General features: G+C 46.6%; 1 protein-coding gene across 8 annotated transcripts in view; it reads left to right on the top strand.

Annotated features, from left to right (window-relative positions):
* The first annotated feature begins 4,223 nt into the window (after positions 1-4,223).
* NCOR1 (nuclear receptor corepressor 1) overlaps positions 4,224-23,155 on the top strand; it is a 206,427-nt gene continuing 187,495 nt past the window's right edge. For all 8 annotated transcript variants that reach the window (XM_040423363.1, XM_040423371.1, XM_040423365.1 and 5 more), the window contains exon 1: positions 4,224-4,701. The gene's annotated coding sequence lies outside the window, so the exon portion shown is untranslated. The remainder of the gene's footprint in view (positions 4,702-23,155) is intronic.

Genomic DNA, 23,155 nt, shown 5'->3' on the forward strand with positions numbered 1-23,155 from the left:
AAAGCTTCTAGATACATCTTGATAAAACGTGAAAGAAAACTGCAGCCGACCAGACTATTTAGTTGTGCAAAATAAAACGTACAGTCAGGTCCATAAATATTGGGACATCGACACATTTCGAACATTTTTGGCTCTATACACCACCACAATGGATTTGAAATGAAAACAAGATGTGCTTTACCTGCAGACTGTCCGCTTTAATTTGAGGGTATTTACATCCAAATCAGGTGAACGGTGTAGGAATTACAACAGTTTGCATATGTGCCTCCCACTTGTTACGGGACCAAAAGTAATGGGACAGAATAATAATCATAAATCAAACTTTCACTTTTAAATACTTAGAAAAAATGTGGGTGATTCAGTCAGCACAACCCTGTATGCAGGTGCACATCGCTATGGCGAAATACATATACAAACGCAAAATACAAATGCAATAGCACTCTGCAACCAGCATTCTGCCCTGCCTCTATGCTGGATGAGGCATTGGTGTACATTTTGGCCAAAGCGTAATAAGCCACTCACCACGTCAAGGTCGCCTCTATGGAGTGGTCCCTAGAACTAGTTCCTACCTGTTTATGGGCCATGGCGTGCATGCTGCACCTGCATTCCCTGGACTTTGTGTGGCTGTCATGGCCCATAAACAGGTAGGAACTAGTGTTAGGGACCACTCCATAGAGGCGACCTTGACGTGGTGAGTGGCTTATTACGCTTTGGCCAAAATGTACACCAATGCCTCATCCAGCATAGAGGCAGGGCAGAATGCTGGTTGCAGAGTACTTTTTAATACTTGGTTGCAAATCCTTTGCATGCTGCGGTAGTTTCTCCGGCCAAAATGCCGGAATTCCGGCATTAATTTCCATTGAAATGTATTAATGCCGGATCCGGTACCAAGTGTTCCGTAAAACCGGATCCGGTTTGTGTATGCGCAGATCTTTAAAAATGCAAAAATAAATAAATACCGGATCTGTTTTTCCAGATGACACCGGAGAGACGGATCCGGTATTTCAACGGAACTGCCTGCCGGAATCCTATAACGCAAGTGTGAAAATACCCTTAAGCACAATGGATTATTTTTTTGGCTTGCTTCCTTCATAAATATGTTGAAATGATATTCACCAAACTGAGCCAAAATGCGCAATTTGCATTTTATGCCAGAATTCAGGTGCAGCCACAATAATATTTGCGGGCTGCCGTGTTCACCGACTGGCAGCTGTAATTGCTCCCAATGTAACGTGCCGATTCACTGACGTTCTATTAGTGAATTGCGCACACGCACTGGCCAGCACTACCAGTCATTTGCACATGACAAAGAATGGTACTGTCTGACATTGTATGGTGAAGTTACAATGGGCCAAGAAAGACTACTGTAAAGTGCTGCCACCTGAGGCCATTATAACTACAGTGGCAGAGGTTTGTACCTGCGTAAAGCCTTATGCACACAACCGTTTTTCGGGTCCGCATCCGAGCCGCAGGTTTTGCAGCTCGGGTGCGGACGCATTAACTTCAATGGGGCCGCAAAAGATGCGGACAGCACTTAGTGTGCTGTCCGCATCCGTTGCACCGTTCCGTGGCCCCGCAAAAAAAATATAGCATGTCCTATTCTTGTCCGTTTTGCGGACAAGAATAGGCATTTCTACAATGGGCCGCCCGTTCCGCAAATTGCGGAAGGCACACGGACGGCTTCCGTTTTTTGCTGATCCGCGGTTTACGGACCGCAAAAAACGGCACGGTCGTGTGCATGTAGCCTAAAGGTGAGGAAAAATAAATCTCAACCATATCTGCATTGTGTGTGGCGCCTGAAATTGCTTATAAAATGTGTCGCCCACTCTGTATTTCATAGTATTAGAAGTATGGGCATTAGGCCTCTTCCTAGACCAGTGATGTCACGTTCATCAGTCATATGGCACCAGGGGTGCACAACCTTTTCTGGTCGGGGGCTACATTGTCAGACTGAACCAATCCCAAGGGCCAAAAATGAAACTTAAAGGTGTATTACTAACGAAAACTTTTATGGCATATGGATCGTGTATACTGTAAATGTCTGATAAGTGCTGAATACACTTCCAGGACTTCTATCTAACGGGGAAGACATGGAAAATACATGTGGTCAGTCACTAGACACAGAAAGGCATGCCTGTGACCAGGTGTCTGGGGGCCACACATAATGGTAATGGATTGTGCACCTCTGCTTTAGGCCTCATGCACACGACCGTTGTTTGGGTCCGCATCCGAGCCGCCGTTTTGGCGGCTCGGATGCGGACCCATTCACTTCAATGAGGCCGCAAAAGATGCGGACAGCACGCCATGTGCTGTCCGTATCCGTTGTTCCGTTCTGAGGCCCCGCTAAAAAAATATAACATGTCCTATTCTTTTCCGCGCTTTGCGGACAAGAATAGGCATTTATATTGACGGCCACCCGTTCCGTTACGCAAATTGCGGAAGGCACACGGGTGGCTTCCGTTTTTTGCGGATCCGCGGTTAGCGGACCGCAAAAAACGGAATGGTCATGTGCATGAGGCCTTAGACTTAAAAATACATGCGTATTTTTAGTGGCAAATTTTAAAAAATGTTGTGTGACGTTTTGTAAATTTGGAGCAAAAAAAACGTGAAGCAGGCACAAACAAAATCTTTGTTATATTACCCGTTTAGTATTCCGGTTTCATGAAATTGATAATCTGTTTGTCCCATTCATATGAATGGCAGAGGAAACTTTAGGGTACATTCGCACATTTGACAGTGGGAAAAATAAGTGCCCGTTAAACTGTAAGTTTTTTATGGCTGTTTTTTCATTTAATTCTTTGTGAAAAACAGCCATTAAAAATAGTCCCCTTCAATTGTATGGGGGCTGTCAGGCCATGGATATAGACAAAATAGGAGATATGAATACGTCATTGTTCTGAAAACGGCCATCATGTGAATGTAGCTACTACTACAATGTGCAAGTAAACACTGAAGAAAAAAAAAAAAAAAACAGATCTCCCACTAGCGCCACCGCCATTTCAAACATCTGATCGCGGGGGGCGGGGGAAGACGAGAGTCAAATTCCTGACGATCTGTTATTGAGGAGCTGAGGACAGGTCTTCAATATAATGAAAGAGGAATATTCCTTTAATTAGTCCCCCGCTGGCATCAGATGTGCCCAGTTATTAAGAGGCGCACACTTCTTAAAGGGTATCTCTGGGCTTTTCATATTGATTTCCTCAGGATAGGTCATCAATATGAGATTGGGGGGACACCCGCCACCCCTGCTGAGGAGTCAGCGTGTTCAGTGTCCTCATGCAGCTGATCGGCGGGGGTCCCAGGTATCTTGAGTATAGGTCATCAGCAGGGGCGGATTAGCCATAGACCTTACAGGCAAATGTCCTGGTGGGCTGATGCCTAGGGGGCCGCCTGAGCCCTGCTCACGGCCGGCCAGTGGAAGTATTTAGGGCAGTATTTTGTGGTGGACTGTGGTATTTGGCTCTGTTGGGGTGGTACAATGTGCTGCAATATGGTATTATTGGCCCTGGATCCAACTACAAAACGGGGCCACTTTTAGTATTTTTTCCAGGGCCACTTTAAGTTCACTGCAAAAAAACGCAGCGGTCATGTGCACAAGGCCCGATTCTGGCACTGCAGACTGCACACGGATCCATAGAAGCAAGCGATGCAACTCACGTCTCCGTTTTTCCGCAGGGAACGCACTACTTTGGTCTCCCACAGATTTAGAGACCGTTGGGGATAATGGTGTGTTGTTAGGACCGGGTCCTAGGCGGACATACAGACCTCACTATGAACCACCCACGTTTTGAACAGGGAAGCCTGACTCGGCTGAGTTTCACGTAGCGGCCACAACACTTATGCGCGTTATTGACCGTTTTCTTATTGAATGTGAACAGCCACCAAGTTTTGTGTTTCCCCCCCCCCCCTCCAAAACTGTGCGGCCATCAGCGGTCCATCTGAAAACCACAGATCTGCGCCGTTTTTGGCCCAATACATCTTCATCATTCCTAAATGTCTGTAATCTAGACATGTACGAGAAAATGTCATGGAGCAGGAACATTTCTAGAGCTGCAGTCAGTCACTGTCCAGGCTGAGAACAGTGAACAATAGCCGACCCTGAGAATGGGCTAATATGTCCATATTTCTGTCCATAGATACCGCCGTGTCACGTGTGTAGAGGCCGCGGTCCCCACACATGTAACATGTAGACCAGGGCAGGCCCCGCCCCCCGAGACGGCAGGCGTACCACTGGAGCGCGGCACCGCGGCAGGTCCTGGCAGGAGTGTAGTGCGCACATGTCGCCTCTCGGGGACGGTAACCGGTTTTTCTACCCGACCACTGCCGTTACAGCACGGACTTAGAGACACGTCCGTGCGTGTAACGAATTCCCGGCAGGCTTCTCTCGCGGGACCGTTTGGCACTTATCCCTAGTACCGTCCTGTCAGGACTTGCGCAAAGTCGCCGTGTCCAAGGAGGAGGAGGCGGAGTGATCCGTCCAGATCCCGGGAGCAGCAGCGCACACCCCATCCGGGGGACACAGGGACCTCTCTGGACATGATCCGCGGGCGGCAGTGAGCCCGAGCCCGAGCCGACGGCTGAACGGAAAGTGGGGGAAGCGCAGGAGGAGAAAAAGCAGAGGCGGGGGGCGCACAAAATGGCGGACATACTGCGAATCCTGCCCGGCTAACATCCAGGAGGGGACGCATATCGCTACAGAAGGTGAGGGAGCGGGGCCTGGGGAGAGAGGGCGGCCGGGTGTGCGGCCCGGGCCTTGAGGTCACATTCATAGGGACATCCGGGCCTCTGAGCCCTCAGATCCGTGACGTGCACTGGGGGCAGACATTGTTCTACACTTCCTGTCAGAATGAGGCCTGACATGGCTGATAAAGGGGAATAATAGAGTGGTTCTACAGGAGGTGAGCAGGGCCTCTCCATCCGAAGTGAGTGTCACTAGTGGCCCTCAGGGCGACCAGTCTGGCCAGCTATGTACTGGCTGACAACGCCGCTAGGAGCTGTCATTTGTAACGGCGGTTGTCAGTTTTTGGAAGAAATGGCTATGACTATTCAACCGCCCAGGGGCATAGCTAAAGGCTCATGGGCCCTGGTGCAAGAGTTCAGCTTGGGGCCCCCCCTTCACTCAGCGCTGGTGCCCCCAGCTTTTCTGCTGCCCGTCCCCCTGAAAATACTGGTACCACACAGATAGTGCGCCAGTACAAAAACACCTCTTTATATTGTGCGCCAGTACAAAAAATACCCCTTTTGATATCAGACCCCCATATAAAGCCCTAAATGAGACTCCCCCCCCCCCCCCATCTCAGACCAAACCCCCTTTAGACCTCTGTCAGACCCCAGTTTTAGACCTCAGATCAGACCCCTCCATTACATCTCCATGTAAGACCCCGACCCAATATCAGACCTCAGATAAGACCCCCATTAGACCTCCAGACCCCCAATCAGATGTCTATACCCCCCATTAGACCTCTCCGGACCCCGTCAGACCTTTAGATTCCCCATTAGACCTCTCCGGACCCCGTCAGACCACTTCAGACCTCCAGACCCCCAATAAGACCTCCATATCAGACCGATACCGTTCTCTCTGTTGCCGAAGGATTTGACATGTAGACATTGCAGATCCGGACAGAAAATCTGCAGCATTTCCGCATTATGTGGATGTAACCTTAGGAAAATCGTTGTTCTGTTCCTCTATTATTCCTACTAGCGGTTTATGAATGAATGGTCAGCTGGCTGTTAGCAGTTGGGGGTGTGCCCCCGATACTGTCTGATTGTGCAGGCAAGTCCCCAGTGGCCGATTCATTTATAAACGTCTAGTAGTAATCATAGAGGAACAGAACACCCTAGTTGTAGGAAAAGAAGCCCCAGAATAGTTATTACATGGAGAATGCAAGTAGTTGGTAAACAGACATGTCAGGAGAGGGGTCCGGTGTAGAGACTGCCAGGCCGTGTGATCAGCACCATGTTGAGTAGAGGGTTGGGCATGTGAGGTTTCGTCAGCAGATGTCAGTCTGCCCCTTACACGTTAGTCGCCGACAGGTCCTAGTCTGTGCAGTGGAAGCCGTCATGTACCAGAGGACTGTATCAGGGGCTGCATGTAGCGGTATAGATCTTAGCTGGGATAATCGATCACTGAGCTCATTATTTGTGGACCACCTAGGGCAGTGATGGCGAACCTTTTACAGACCGAGTGACCAACCTGAAACCCAGACCCCACTATAACCCCAATATAATATATGTACTATAATAGCCTGCCTACATTCAGTGCGCTGCCTGCGCTGATGAATGGCGGGATAAGTCTAAGGCATATTGGTACACCGTAGACTTTTTCCAGGGTGCGGGTGCCCACAAAGAGGGCTCTGAGTGCCGCCTCTGGAACCCGTGACATAGGTGCGCCACCACTGGCCTAGAAGAAGATCAAGGACATGTCCACACGTGGCTGAAATGCTGGCGATTTGCCATTGTAGATAGGGATGAGCGAACTTGTGTTTTCAAGTTCAGCGTACAAGGTTCGGCTTATCTGAGGCCCCTTTCACACGAGTGTGACGGACAGCGGCTGTGAAGAGTGCTCTGGTGGCCCCCTGGGCATAGGCCCACCCGATACGGATTAGGTCTGGGTGCGTTAAGTAAAAAATGTGCGATTTCGCAAGCAAGTTCAGTCAGTTTTGTCTGTGATTGTGTTCAGTTTTTTCCGCGCAATTGTAATGCGTTTTGATGTGTTTTTCACGCGCGTGGTAAGAAAAAGGTTTACAAACATCTCTTAGCAACCATCCGTGAAAAACGCATCGCCTCCGCACTTGCTTGCGGATGCAATGCGTTTTTCAAGCAGCCCCATTCACTTCTATGGGGCCAGCGTTGCTTGAAAAACGCTGAATATAAAACATGCTGCGATTTTCATGCAACGCACACGTGATGCGTGAAAAGCAACGCTCATGTGCACAGACCCATTGAAATGAATAGGTGCAGATTCAGTGCGGGCGCATCACGCATTGCACCCGCACGGAAAACTTGCTCGTCTGAAAGGGGCCTAAGAATTCCGTTATGGATTACGTTACTATGGACCATAAGTTACGGTCCGTGGTAGCAGAATCCATAAAGGAATTCTTAGATAATCTGAAACCTTGAAACCGGAGTTCGCTCATCCCCAATTGTAGATTTTCCTGTGGCAGGTCCACGGCGTTGTACAGTACCGGCGAAGTGAGTTTTCAGCAATTCTCATCCGTACGCCATGGAGCAGATTTAATATCTGCTGCTTGTCGGTTTAAGGCTCCTTCACAAATGGCAGATTTTGTTGCAGAATGTTTCCGTAGCTGCACCCTTAGCCTCATGCTTACAACCGTATCTGCAAAACACGGAGCCCATTTCTGTGGGGCTGTGCACATGAGCGGTGATTTTCACGCATCACTTGTGCGTTGCGTGAAAATCGCAGCAAGCTCTATTTTGTGCGTTTTTCACGCAACGCAGGCCCCATAGAAGTGAATGGGGCTGCTTGAAAATCGCAAGCAAGTGCGGATGCGGTGCAATTTTCACGCACGGTTGCTAGGAGACGATCGGGATGGAGACCCGATCATTATTATTTTCCCTTATAACATGGTTATGAGGGAAAATAATAGCATTCTTAACCACTTCCCGCAACTGTAACGCCGAAAGGCGTCATTGCGGCGGCTCCCCCAGGCTACGCTAACGCCAATAGGCGTCATCTCGCGTGAGCCGAGATTTCCTGTGAACGCGCGCACACAGGCGCGCGCGCTCACAGGAACGGAAGGTAAGAGAGTTGATCTCCAGCCTGCCAGCGGCGATCGTTCGCTGGCAGGCTGGAGATGTGTTTTTTTTAACCCCTAACAGGTATATTAGACGCTGTTTTGATAACAGCGTCTAATATACCTGCTATCTGGTATCCCCGTACTCAGGAGAAGGTGGGGAATGTGTTTTGGGGTGTCATTTTACATATACCCATGCTGGGTGAGAGAAATATCTTGGCAAAAGACAACTTTTCCCATTTTTTTATACAAAGTTGGCATTTGACCAAGATATTTATCTCACCCAGCATGGGTATATGTAAAAAGACACCCCAAAACACATTCCTCAACTTCTCCTGAATACAGAGATACCAGATGTGTGACACTTTTTTGCAGCCTAGGTGGGCAAAGGGGCCCATATTCCAAAGAGCACCTTTCGGATTTCACAGGTCATTTTTTACAGAATTTGATTTCAAACTCCTTACCACACATTTGGGCCCCTAGAATGCCAGGGCAGTATAACTACCCCACAAGTGACCCCATTTTGGAAAGAAGAGACCCCAAGGTATTTCGTGATGGGCATAGTGAGTTCATAGAAGTTTTTATTTTTTGTCACAAGTTAGTGGAATATGAGACTTTGTAGGAAAAAAAATAAAATAAAAAAAAATCATCATTTTCCGCTAACTTGTGACAAAAAATAAAAAGTTCTATGAACTCACTATGCCCATCAGCGAATACCTTAGGGTGTGTACTTTCCGAAATGGGGTCATTTGTGGGGTGTTTGTACTGTCTGGGCGTTGTAGAACCTCAGGAAACATGACAGGTGCTCAGAAAGTCAGAGCTGCTTCAAAAAGCGGAAATTCACATTTTTGTACCATAGTTTGTAAACGCTATAACTTTTACCCAAACCATTTTTTTTTTACCCAAACATTTTTTTTTTATCAAAGACATGTAGAACTATAAATTTAGAGCAAAATTTCTATATGGATCTCGTTTTTTTTGCAAAATTTTACAACTGAAAGTGAAAAATGTCATTTTTTTGCAAAAAAATCGTTAAATTTCGATTAATAACAAAAAAAGTAAAAATGTCAGCAGCAATGAAATACCACCAAATGAAAGCTCTATTAGTGAGAAGAAAAGGAGGTAAAATTCATTTGGGTGGTAAGTTGCATGACCGAGCAATAAACGGTGAAAGTAGTGTAGTGCCGATTTGTAAAAAAGGGCCTGGTCTTTAGGGGGGTATAAACCTGTGGTCCTTAAGTGGTTAAAGGGAGTCTGTCACCTACATAACATGTTTTAAACTGATGATACAGCTCTGTGGGAGGCAGATCCATAACACTGATGGTACCCATGTTTAGTTTTTCAGAGCCTCCAAAGTACCTAAAATGAAGTTAAAAAAATATGCAAATTACCTATCGCAAGTGCCCAGGGGCGGAGAGTGTGCTGCGAGTGCCCAGTGCTCCCTGCCTTACTTGCTCCTGACTCCTCCCCTCTGTTTCGTCCGGCCAGCCCTGTATCCTTGCTGGGTCATTTTCGTCTCCAATCCTAATCCAGAGCCTGTGTGCTTCACCGCCGGTGTACGTAACTGGCGCATGCGCACGGCATATCAGTATGCCTCTGCTCACAGTGGGCAATGTACTGCGCATGCCCGGACCCAGCGGTGAAGCGAACAGGCACTAGATTATGAATGGAGATGAGCATGACGCCGCAAGGATACAGGGCTGGCCGGACGATACAGAGGGGAGGAGTCAGGAGCAAGTAAGGCGGGGAGCACTGGGCACTTGCAGCACACTCTCCGCCCCTGGGCACTTGCGATAGGTAATTTGCATATTTTTAAAACTTCATTTTAGGTACTTTGGAGGCTCTGAAAAACTAAACATGGGTACCATCAGTGTTATGGATCTGCCTCCCACAGAGCTATATTATCAGTTTAAAACATGTTATGTAGGTGACAGACTCCTTTTAATACAGAATGCATAGTACAATAGGGCTGGAGGGGTTAAAAAAATAAATATTTAACTCGCCTTAATCCACTTGTTCGCGCAGCCCGGCTTCTCTTCTGTCTTCATCTTTGCTGTGCACAGGAAAAGGACCTGTGGTGACGTCACTGTGCTCCTCACATGGTCCGTCACATGATCCATCACCATGTTAAAAAGATCATGTGATGGACCATGCGATGAGCGCAGTGACATCATCAAAGGTCCTATTCCTCAAAGAAGAAGACAGAAGAGAAGCCGGGTTGCGCGAACAAGTGGACTAAGGTGAGTTAAATTAATTTTTTATTTTTTTTTAACACCTCCAGCCCTATTGTACTATGCATTCTGTATTCAGAATGCTATTATTTCCCCTTATAACCATGTTATAAGGGGAAATAATACAATCTACACAGCATCTAACCCAAACCCGAACTTCTGTGAAGAATTACATTACAATGTTTTGCACTCGCGCAGAAAAATCGCGCATTTTCCCGCGACGCACCCGCATCTTATCCGGCCCAAAAACATGACGCCCGTGTGAAAGAGGCCTAAAGATAAAGATGTCTGCTTCTTACTGGCTGTGTCAGATCGCCCTCCATCTGCTCACTCATTGGGCACATTCATCACTGCTGCTATTACTACGTCCACATCTGTGTTTAAGCAGTCCGGTACTATGTTCTGGTAAAGCAGAGAACCGGACTTGCCTTATCCGGTATAGCTGGGGCCTGCCGGATCCACATTCACTATAATGGGATTTCTAGGGTGTCCAGCAAGAATGCCAGCTTTCTTATTGAGGTGGTATTTTTCCGGGAGACAGTCAGCATTCATGCTGGACACCCCCACAGATCTCATCATGGTAAACGGAAATCTGCGGGCCGCAGTGGTGTCCCGCTATACTCTTCTGCCGGAATACCGTAACGCAGATGTGAACCGTTCAACCTAGCCTTAGCAGTATGTGAGTGCAGTGTATTCACCAGGACACTTGATAAGTAAAGGTAGCCGTACACATTAGGGAGCTGCTTGCCGACAGCTATTTCTTTTGAATCCTTCCATATATACTCGGCCGAGTATGCATGTGTTCACAGTAGGGAGAGGGGAGTAAGCCTCTGCCGGGCATCTGACTGCAGCTTATCTCCAGTGAGAACAAAGGACCAGGCGTTTTGAAATCCTGACCCTTCTCTTCTGTGACAACTTCCATCCAGGGAGTGTTTGGACACCCCTATACACATTAGATATTGGTGGGTTCAGGATATGTTCTTCTAGTGCGCTTGGCCACCTTAAAGGGGTTGTCTCACCTCAGCAAATGGCATTTTTTATGTAGAGCAAGTTAATACAAGGCACTTACTAATGTATTGTAATTGTCCATATTGCCTCCTTTGCTGGCTGCATTCATTTTTCCATCACATTATACACGGCTCATTTCCATGGTTACGACCACGTTGCAATTCATCATTGGTGGTCGTGCTTACAGTGAGCCATCTGATGACATCCTCATGTGGAAGTAAGTCGGCCATGTCTGAAAGTCTCATCTGACAGTCGGATGCAGGGTGACTGTCGGTGTATACCACCAGCCTGCCAGTGACAAGCTGCAGCCTGTGTATTATAGACTTCAGTCCAACCAACCCTTAGGCCTCTTTCACACGGGCGTTGCGGGAAAATGTGCGGGTGCGTTGCGGGAACACCCGCGATTTTTCAGCGCGAGTGCAAAACATTGTAATGCGTTTTGCACTCGCGTGAGAAAAATCGCGCATGTTTGGTACCCAAACCTGAACTTCTTCACAGAAGTTCGGCTTGGGATCGGTGTTCTGTAGATTGCTATTATTTTCCCTTATAACCATGTTATAAGGGAAAATAATACATTCCGAATACAGAATGCATAGTAAAACAGCGCTGGAGGGGTTAATAATAAAATAAAAAATAATTTAACTCACCTTAGTCCACTTGATCGCGGCCCAGCATCTCCTTCTGTCTCCTTTGTTGAACAGGACCTGTGGTGAGCATTAATTACAGGAACAGGACCTTTGGTGACGTCACTCTGGTCATCACATGATCCATCACCATGGTAAAAGATCATGTGACGTACCATGTGATGACCGGAGTGACGTCATCAAAGGTCCTGTTCCTGTAATTAATGCTCACCACAGGTCCTATTCAACAAAGGAGACAGAAGGAGATGCCGGGCTACGCGATCAAGTGGACTTAGGTGAGTTAAATTATTTTACATTTTTTTTAACCCCTCCAGCGCTATTTTACTTAGCATTCTGTATTCAGAATGCTATTATTTTCCCTTATAACCATGTTATAATGGAAAATAATAATGATCGGGTCTCTATCCCGATCGTCTCCTAGCAACCATGCGTGAAAATCGCACCGCATCCGCACTTGCTTGCGATTTTCACGCAACCCCATTCACTTCTATGGGGCCTGCGTTGCGTGAAAAACGCGGAATATAGAGCATGCTGCGATTTTCACGCAACGCACAAATGATGCGTGAAAATCACCGCTCATGTGAACAGCCCCATAGAAATTAATGGGTCGGTATTCAGTGCGGGTGCAATGCGTTCACCTCACGCCTCGTATCCGCGCGGACTACTCGCCCGTGTGAAAGGGGCCTTAGATTGACGCAGTCTGCTGTCGACGTGTTCTAGGGGAACCTGCAGGGATTTGGGTTCTTCTCGTGACTTCTTTACTAGCCGGGAATTGCTTGCATACTTCTAAACTAGAAATACACAGTAAGGCCTCATGCAGACGACCGTTTTTAGCATCCATGTCCGATCTGCAGTTTTTGTGGATTGCACACATTAATTTGCGCAGAAGATAAAAAGAGCACACGGATGTTGTGTGTTGTCCGGATCCGTATGTCCGTTCTACAAATGATAGAACGTGTCTTATTCTTGTCCTTATTGAGTACAAGTATAGTCATTTCTAGTGACTGGAGTGAGAAAAAAGCGCATTGCACACGGAAGGTGTCCGTATTTTGCATTTCCATGGTTTGCAGACCGCAGTATAGATATGGTTGTGTTAGGCACTTGTGACCTATACCAGGGATGCCCAACCTGCGGCAATTAGGGTATGCTGGGAGTTGTAGTTTTGCAACAGCTTAAGGGTCGCAGGTTGAGCATCCCTTACGTATACTGCTTTAAAGGGTCATTGAGTTTTGATATGTCATAGAGACCTATCAAAAGTTTTGATCAGTGGGGGTCTCAGTGCTGAGAACCCCACCAATCGCTAGAACAGATAGCGAAAAGTGAGCATGATGGGCACCACAGAAGTCTAGAAGACGTCTCGATTCCCTCTGCAGCGAGAGGAGAACGTTTGATATGCAAGCCTCTTTGTTCTAGCGGTCAGTGGTACGTCTCTCTTTGTTCTAGCGGTCAGTGGTACGTCTCTCTCTCTTTGTTCTAGCGGTCAGTGGTACGTCTCTCTCTTTGTTCTACCGGTCAGTGGTACGTCTTTGTTCTAGCGATCAGTGGTACGTCTCTTTGTTCTAGCGATCAGTGGTACGTCTCTTTGTTCTAGCGATCAGTGGTACGTCTCTTTGTTCTAGCGATCAGTGGTACGTCTCTTTGTTCTAGCGATCAGTGGTACGTCTCTTTGTTCTAGCGATCAGTGGTACGTCTCTTTGTTCTAGCGATCAGTGGTACGTCTCTTTGTTCTAGCGATCAGTGGTACGTCTCTTTGTTCTAGCGATCAGTGGTACGTCTCTTTGTTCTAGCGATCAGTGGTACGTCTCTTTGTTCTAGCGATCAGTGGTACGTCTCTTTGTTCTAGCGATCAGTGGTACGTCTCTTTGTTCTAGCGATCAGTGGTACGTCTCTTTGTTCTAGCGATCAGTGGTACGTCTCTTTGTTCTAGCGATCAGTGGTACGTCTCTTTGTTCTAGCGATCAGTGGTACGTCTCTTTGTTCTAGCGATCAGTGGTACGTCTCTTTGTTCTAGCGATCAGTGGTACGTCTCTTTGTTCTAGCGATCAGTGGTACGTCTCTTTGTTCTAGCGATCAGTGGTACGTCTCTTTGTTCTAGCGATCAGTGGTACGTCTCTTTGTTCTAGCGATCAGTGGTACGTTTCTCTTTGTTCTAGCGATCAGTGGTACGTCTCTTTGTTCTAGCGATCAGTGGTACGGCTCTCTCTTTGTTCTAGCGATCAGTGGTACGGCTCTCTCTTTGTTCTAGCGATCAGTGGTACGGCTCTCTCTTTGTTCTAGCGATCAGTGGTACGGCTCTCTCTTTGTTCTAGCGATCAGTGGTACGGCTCTCTCTTTGTTCTAGCGATCAGTGGTACGTCTCAGTGCTCAGACCACCACCAATGAAAACTTTTGTTTTGTCTCTGAGACACCTCAAAAGTTTTACCAAAACTCAGTGACCCTTTGTAAGGCTTCTGTCGCAGCTTTAGGGCTCATGCGCACCACCGTATGTATTTTACGTTCCGCAAAAAATACTGCATTCCGTATTTTGCGGAACGGATCAGATGGCCCCCAATAGAACAGTACTGTCTGTAATCTGGACAATATAACCAGTTTTTTTGCAGAACGGACACACGTGAACTGAATGCACACGGAGTAACTTCAGTTTTTTTGTGGACCCTTTGAAATGAATGGTTCCGCATACAGTCTGCAAAAAAAAAAAGGAACGGGCATGGAAAGAAAATGTTTGTGTGCATGAGCCCTTATGCTGCTCTTCCTGGGTCCAGCATACACTGGTGACTGATTAGATTAGCGGGTCCCTTATTCGGATAGACCCTGTTTCTTGTTGGGCAGCTCCAGAGTGAGCTCAGTACATGGCACACTCCTGATATTCATGAGCTCCCTATCCCCAAATCGCCAACCCCTGCTGCTGATTGTCAGCTTTTTTTCCCTGTACCCAGGCCCAAGGTGTTGCCGGTTGGGTGACCCAGTTGGCCCTATTGCAGACTGTTGGCAATTCATTCATAAACGTCTGGTAGGATAGAGCGTCAGCACCATATAGTCATATAAATAGACTCTCCAGAATTATTACATGGACGATGCAGGTTAAAACGGACATACATGAGCGGTGACAGGTCCCTTGTAAAGGGTTAAATGTGTAGTTTCACATTGGATGGCATATTGATAGGTTAAGCCACCTTTGGGCCCCCCCAAAATGAAGGAGAGCGCACAGCTCATTGGGCGGGTGCTCCCATTCACTTCTATAGGAGTTCTGAAAAAAGTCGGGCAAGTGCCCCAACCCCCCCTTAGAAGTGAATGAAGAGTGCACCGCAGCCAACGCTCCATTCTCCTTTATGGGACTGCCGGAAATAGCTGAGCCAGTGCTTGCCTATTTTCAGAACTCCCACAGTGGTGAATGGGCTGCGGCTGCGGTGCGCTCACCTTTGACATTGATGGCATATCCTAGAGGTAGATGAGGACATGAGACAACCCCTTTAAAGGGAACCTGTCATGTTGACCATGGCGTTTGAGCTGCAGGAGGAGCTGAGCAGATTGATATATAGTTTTGTGGGAAAAGATTCAGTAAAACTTGTAATTTATTCATATATATATCCCTTCTCATTCTGAGCTCTGAAGACCAGGAGGCGGTCCTATCAGTGATTGACAGCCTTCCCTCTATGACTGTGTATACAGAGAGAGCTGTCAATCACCGATGGGACCGCCTCCTGCTCTATAACATGCTGCCTACAGCTTACATTGCATCTTAATGGTGACAGGTTCGTAGATAGTCACCTAGAATATGCGTGACAAGTGATATCATTGAACTGAACGTCATGTGAATTGATTTGTAAATCTTTTGCTGTGTCTAGAATGGCGCTGTCTCTTGATCACCGGTTTACTGTTGGTTTGTATGGATTTTATCATTTCTAAATGCACAACTTATTTTGTCCAGGTCCTGAGTTAGGCCCCATGCACACAACTGTGTCAGTTTTGTGGCTCGCAGATAGGCAAAATACGCATGCGGTCCATTTCCATGTTTTCAATGTGTGGGTCAGTGGTCCTCATTTTGCGGACAAAGTGTATCTTTTTGCAGAAAGTACACTTTGTGCTTTCCTCAGCCGTATGTCTGTTCCGCAAGAGGATAGACCGGGTCCCATACTTGTCCCGTACTTGTCTTCAAAATGCAGACAGTGGAACCATTGAAGTCATTTGGTCCACAAAAAATGCGGATGTAATATGGACCACACCCGTATTGGGCAGATCCGCGATTTGGAGGCCACAAAAAGGATAGTTATGTGCACTAGGCCCTACAGCATGTATTCGAGCCCTACAGACAGGAATATACGTCACAGTGCTTGCCCTAACCCATATAATAAAGATAACGTTATTTAAACTGCTCTATGAACAACTTTAAGCTGCATTGTTTCGTTTCCTATTCACTCTGCCACAAAAATGAATACCTTTCCCATGTTCTCCCCCAAAAAATGGTACCCATGGAAACTTTTCTTGCCCTGCAGAAAACAAGCCCTCATACTCCTCAACAGAGCAAAAATGAATGGATTCTGGCTCTTAAAATGCGGTGACATAATGAGACATGCTGTTATTGTGCAAAAGTAGTAAAAATAAATCCATAAAACTATACATTATTGGGAATTCAGTAATCGTATTGACAGAATAACAGTAACATGCTAGTTATGCGGCACAGCGCATGTCATAATATTAAAGTTCAAAAAAAGTCTGGAACAGACCCCAAAAAGGTTGTTTAACCATCACGTGGCTACATCAATAAAAACTAAAAAGATTATGGCCAGAAAAAATGTAGTGCGACCTCTGCCCTGGAGCATTTGTTATACCAGTACATATCAGTGTATGGCTGTTCTGGAGGGTGGAGGGCTATCTGCTGATGAAATGGGAGACCTGCTCAGATGACTGGTAATGTGGGGAACACAATTTTGTACTATTTGGGGTGAAGGAGATTTCCCTGCAATGAGTGGCGGTAAGGCCTCATGGACACGGCTGTGTCTGTATTGCGGTCCGCAAGCCACAGATCTGCAAAATACCGGTACCTTCCATGTGCAATTCGCATTCTTCTCACTCCCATCACTAGAAGTCACTATTCTTGCCTGTCATACATGTTCTATAATGTGCAGAATGGACACGTGGATGCGGACAGCACACCCACGCTATTTCCCTTTGTTTCTGCACCCATAGAGATGAATAGGTCTGTGTGGCATCCACAAAAAAATGTGAATCTGTATTGAATGCAAAATATCGGTGTGTGCATGAGGCCTAAGGCCGAAATCACACATGCAGTTTTCGTGAGTGTTTTTTGGAGTTTTTTTTAATAGCCAAAGCTGGTTTAAGGGAATGAAGAATATAAAGGTAAAGACTTGTACTTCTAGATCCACTTCAGGCTCTAGCTAAAAAAAAATTGGACCTCAAAGTACATGTGTGAGTGTAGCGTAAGCCAGCCATATACATAGGAGTAGTAACAGCTGCAATGCGGCCGATCAGTCGTATTAATTGTCCGACCATCCGCATGGCTGACCAGTGGTCCTTTTGGGATCAGACTTTTTGATGCAGTTTTTCAAGCCAAAGCTAGGAGTGGATGAAAAAGAGTGGAGAAGTTGTATCTACCAGTAAAACTTTTTCTCCTTTTATGCACCGCACTTGATTTTGGCTTTGAAAACTGCTTAAATTAAACATTAGGCCCCTTTCACACGGGAGAGTTTTCCGCGCGGGTGCAATGCATGACATGAACGCATAGCACCCGCACTGAATCCTGACCCATTCATTTTTAACTGTAAGGGTTACATAGCATCATAAATCAATATAATGCTATGTGACTCCTAGCAGCGATGGGAGGTCAGGCCGGGTGCTGCGATGTGGACTCGCTGCGGGAGGAACGCTCGTCTGCAAGGGGCCTTAGGTGATCGTGTCTTTTGCCGTGCAGCAGATCGTGCTGTGCAAACTGGGAACTGCTGCATTCTGTATTGTACTAAATTGAACGGTCAGCCTCAGGCTGGATCTCCTGGGCTTCCGTGGGCTGGCAGCTCCGATGCCTGTGTAAGGCATCGGGGCTGCCATGACAACCATCGACCCACTGCCAGCGCAGCGCGTGGGGGGCGATGGAGTCAGAGCGAGCCCCCTCCCTCTGTATTCCCCACACGTGCCGCGGTCAGTGCTGACCGCCGCACGTGAAAGGGTTAATCCGCCGGCATCACCGCACACAGCGATGCAGGTGGATGCAGCAGGGGCCGGGCTATCCGTAACAGCCGGGCCCAAGCTGTGGATCGGGCGGGTGCAGCAGCTGTACATGCACGTGAGGATGCGGGAAGGGGTTAAGGTAGGGAGCATTAAGAGCGTTATTTCATCTCCTGTGCTTTTTTTCATCTGTCCTCCGTTACAGAAAAAAAAAAAAAAAAGGCCCAACCTTTAGTTCTTGTGATGTAGTGAATCACGCCCTGACTTGTGGCAACATTTATTTTTTTAACAAAAAACAAATGGTAGGTTTACCTGAATTGAACCTCTAAGATTGCATATATCACCAGTCCCATAGCATTTACTTGCACTGAGCAGGATTTTTTGTTTTCTTGTCCACCCATCATCATACTACTTTGTTTGCTGCTTAAAGGTGTTGTACACTTTTTACTATTGATGACCCCTCCTCAGGATAGGGAATAAGTATCAGATCAGTGGGGGTCTGTCTCCCAGCACCCCTGCCAATCAGCTGAAGAGAGGTGGCACTTGTACAAGCGCTGCCTTCTCTGCTCTGCTTACCTTCTCGCCGCAGCGTTTGCAGTGGTGAGCAGGTGTAATTACAAGTATGGCGTCCCTATTCACTTCTATGGTGCAGCTCTCTTGAGCAGACCGGAGCCGTCCGGTAGTAGTGAATGGGGACGCCATACTTGTAATCACACTGCTCACCACTGCAAACGCTGCGGCGGGCAGGTAAACAGAGCAGAGAAGGCAGCGCTGGTATGAGAGCTGCCTTCTCTGCAAACAGCTGATCAGCAGGGGTGGTTGGACCCCCACTGATCTGACATTGATTACGTTTCCTGAGTATATGTCATCAATAGTAAAAAGGGGACAACCACTTTAATGGTATACTGTATGTACTCAGCATGTATTGTGTGGAAATGTGCAATGTGATACAGTACCTGAAAAGTAGATGCGGTTTTCCAGAAAATCATGCACACGGTGTGAAAAATTTCCATGTGGAAATTGACCTGTGGTGGAAGCGGTAAGATCATGGGAAAATCTGTGTCAAAATCCACAAGTGAAAACAGAGAAGACCACATGGAACTAGAGTTGAACCGGGTATCGAAGTATCGATACTTTAGGACCCAGATTGATGCGATACTGGGTCTTACTATTTAACGATACTAGGCTGTGCAGCTTAGTATCTGTTGGAGAACATGGCACGTGCCGCTATCAGCGCCACCATGTTTTACTCAGCAGCACAGTGGGGGCCGCACCTATCTCGTAAAGGCAGCTGGCAAAGTCCTGGACACACCGCGCATGCCCTCCATTAATTTCTATGGGGCCGCTGACAAAAGCTGAGCGCTGGCTTGGCTATTTCCGTCGGCCTCATAGAAATGAATGGGAGCTGTGGCCGCGGCAAGTTCGGTGCGCTCCCATTCACTTCTATGGGGAGAGTGCTTGGTGGGGGCCGGACCTGGCGTCTTCCAGCCACCACTCTCCCCACTCCGTTCTTGATATAGGTGCTATCAGACAATGGGGACATATCCTAGCGATACACCCCCATTGTCGCTGGGAATACCACTTTAAGCACCTCCAGCTCCCAGGATGTATTGCAGTTAGCTCTTCAGGCCAGTTTCACAGTTTACAGATCTGGCAGGCTGTTCTGAACTTTAAAGGGGTTGTGCAGTTCTGCAATTTTGTGACAAGGACATGGATTTCTTCAAGTTTCGTCAGATGAATAGGGCAGTTCCAGGCATTTCTGCAATAAATGAGCTGTGGTGAATCTGGTTAGCTAGGAGAGCCCACAACGGACTAATTCTCATACAGTACTGGAGATCAAATGTCAAACATTTGCCAACTCCTGATTGGGCAGCCTATAGAACAGTGGTGGCGAACCTATGGCAAAGGTGCCAGAGGCGGCACTCAGAGCCCTGGAAAAGTCTATGGTGTACCAATGCGGTCAGTGTTTTACATGTGAAGATCATTCACTTGAATGTGTCTGCAATTCCGATGGTGCGATGCGGAACAGAGGCACGGATCGGAAGCCCACAGAAGCGCTACGGAGTGTTTCCATGGGTAAATGTCGGGGGTACATCAGGAAATTCTCCTTATGTCATGCACCGCAAGCGCTGTGTGATTAGCCCGGATGGTCACATGTTGGGTTCCTGTCCCAGATTTTTGCTTCCTTTTTGTCTTCGTATGTTCTGCGTCTTACAGACGTTAAAGGGGTACTTCGGGCTACAGATATTGATGACTTTTATTCTCAGGATAGGTATCCGATCGGTGGAGTCTGACACCCAGAACCCCCCACCCATCAGCTGTTTCGGTCCACTCCTGCTTCAGGTGAATGGAACTCCTTTTCAGTCAGAAATTTTTTCACCGATATTGGTAGGGTGTGAAGACAATTAGGGCTCATGCACACAAACGTATTTTCTTTATGTGTCCATTACGTGTTTTTTTTAAACGGACTGTATGCAGAACCATTCATTTCAATGGGTCCGCCAAAAAAAAAGAATTTACCCCATGTGCATTGTGTTTCCATATGTCCGTATTTCCGTTCAGCAAAACAATAGAACATGTCCTATTATTGTCTGCATTACGGTCAAGGATAGTACTGTTCTATTAGGGGCCAGCTGTTCCATTCTGCAAAATACGGAATGCACACGGACGTCATCCAATACATGCGTTCATGTGCATGAGGCCTTACACAAAGAATGCCATCAGTCACTGATAGCACCTCCCCGTGTACAACTGAAGTAAGAAAGAATGTAAAATGTATGAATTATACGTCTTCCTTGATCTTTTTCTACAAAACTATACATCAATCTGCTCAGCTCGTTCTGCTCTATAACATGCTGCTCACAGATTACACTGCATTTTCATGGTGACAGGTTTTCTTAACGTCTCTGTAGATCATGGCACATTTCTAAATCTAACTCCACTGATGCCCAATGGACCCAATTGACTAATAATATACGAATAGTTGTTTTTTTAAGATAGTTATTTTTGCTATAGTATTTTCTGTGTGTGTATATGTGTGTGTGTGTATATACACTCACCTAAAGAATTATTAGGAACGCCATACTAATACGGTGTTGGACCCCCTTTTACCTTCAGAACTGCCTTAATTCTACGTGGCATTGATTCAACAAGGTGCTGATAGCATTCTTTAGAAATGTTGGCCCATATCGATAGGATAGCATCTTGCAGTTGATGGAGATTTGAGGGATGCACATCCAGGGCACGAAGCTCCCGTTCCACCACATCCCAAAGATGCTCTATTGGGTTGAGATCTGGTGACTGTGGGGGCCATTTTAGTACAGTGAACTCATTGTCATGTTCAAGAAACCAATTTGAAATGATTTGAGCTTTGTGACATGGTGCATTATCCTGCTGGAAGTAGCCATCAGAGGATGGATACATGTTCTCATTCTGTTTACGCCAAATTCGGACCATTTGAATGTCTCAACAGAAATCGAGACTCATCAGACCAGGCAACATTTTTCCAGTCTTCAACAGTCCAATTTTGGTGAGCTCGTGCAAATTGTAGCCTCTTTTTCCTATTTGTAGTGGAAATGAGTGGTACCCGGTGGGGTCTTCTGCTGTTGTAGCCCATCCGCCTCAAGGTTGTGCGTGTTGTGGCTTCACAAATGCTTTTCTGCATACCTCGGTTGTACTAACGAGTGGTTTTTTCAGTCAACGTTGCTCTATCGGCTTGAATCAGTCGGCCCATTCTCCTCTGACCTCTAGCATCCACAAGGCATTTTTGCCCACAGGACTGCCGCATACTGTATTCTTTGTAAACCCTAGAAATGGTTGTGCGTAAAAATCCCAGTAACTGAGCAGATTGTGAAATACTCAGAACGGCCCGTCTGGCACCAACAACCATGCCACGCTCAAAATTGCTTAAACCACCTTTCTTTCCCATTCTGACATTCAGTTTGGAGTTCAGGAGATTGTCTTGACCAGGACCACCCCCCTAAATGCATTGAAGCAACTGCCATGTGATTTGTTGACTAGATAATTGCATTAATGAGAAATAGAACAGGTGTTCCTAATATTTTTTTAGGTGAGTGTGTGTGTGTGTGTGTGTGTGTGTGTATAGAAACATAGAATGTGTCGGCAGATAAGAACCATTTGACCCATCTAGTCTGCCCAATATACTGAATACTATGGATAGCCCCCGGCCCTATCTTATATGAAGGATGGCCTTATGCCTATCCCATGCATGCTTAAACCCCCTCACTGTATTTGCAGCTACGACTTCTGCAGGAAGGCTATTCCATGCATCCACTACTCTCTCAGTAAAGTAATACTACCTTATATGTATGTGTGTGTGTGTGTATATGTATGTATATATATATATATATATATATATATATATATATACACAGTACAGACCAAAAGTTTGGACGCACCTTCTCATTCAAAGAGTTTTCTTTATTTTCATGACTATGAAGGCATCAAAACTATGACTACCTCTTGAAGCTCATCAAGAGAATGCCAAGAGTGTGCAAAGCAGTAATCAAAGAAAAAGGTGGCTACTTTGAAGAACCTAGAATATGACATATTTTCAGTTGTTTCACACTTGTTTATTATGTATATAATTCCACATGTGTTAATTCATAGTTTTGATGCCTTCATAGTCATGAAAATAAAGAAAACTCTTTGAATGAGAAGGTGCGTCCAAACTTTTGGTCTGTACTGTGTATATATATATATATATATATATATATATATATATATATATATATATATTTGTGGTCCTGGCTACGGCGCGAAGCCTGATGAGTGTGACTGAACCTAACTAGCTAAAGTGGCTGGTGGTGTGCCTGTTGCCACGTGATGAGGGTAGGCCAAATAAAGGGGGCAAAAATACGAGTAGGAAAGGTTTAGGAAACGACTCTTTATTGTGGAAGATGGAATTACAGAACCAAGTCAGAGAAAGCTGCGGCGATTTCGGCTTTTGGCTGCGGGATGTATTGTGAGAAACAAGAGGACTTCCAGCGACCCATTTTGCGTATGATGTGGGCCGGTACCCCATGTTTGGATGCGGCGGAGGCGGCTCCGATCCTGAACGAATGGCCCGTGATGGCCTGGGGGTTGAACCCTAGCCCTGACGCGAGGCTGCGAATGTGTTTGACGAACTGCGAGGAGGTGAGTGGCTGTGACGGGAAAGGAAGGAGAGGGCTGGCGGGAGCCCGGTTGCCCAGGGTGATTAGCAACCTGTTGAGGACGGCCACGGGACACCAGGAGTTGGAGGTAGGGAAGTATTCTATGCGCACTGGGGGCCCGATTTGTGACGTTTTGGAGACTGGCAAGGTGAAAGTGAAATGTT

This window comes from Bufo bufo, chromosome 3 (genome assembly GCF_905171765.1).
Source record: "Bufo bufo chromosome 3, aBufBuf1.1, whole genome shotgun sequence".
Lineage (NCBI taxonomy): Eukaryota > Metazoa > Chordata > Amphibia > Anura > Bufonidae > Bufo > Bufo bufo.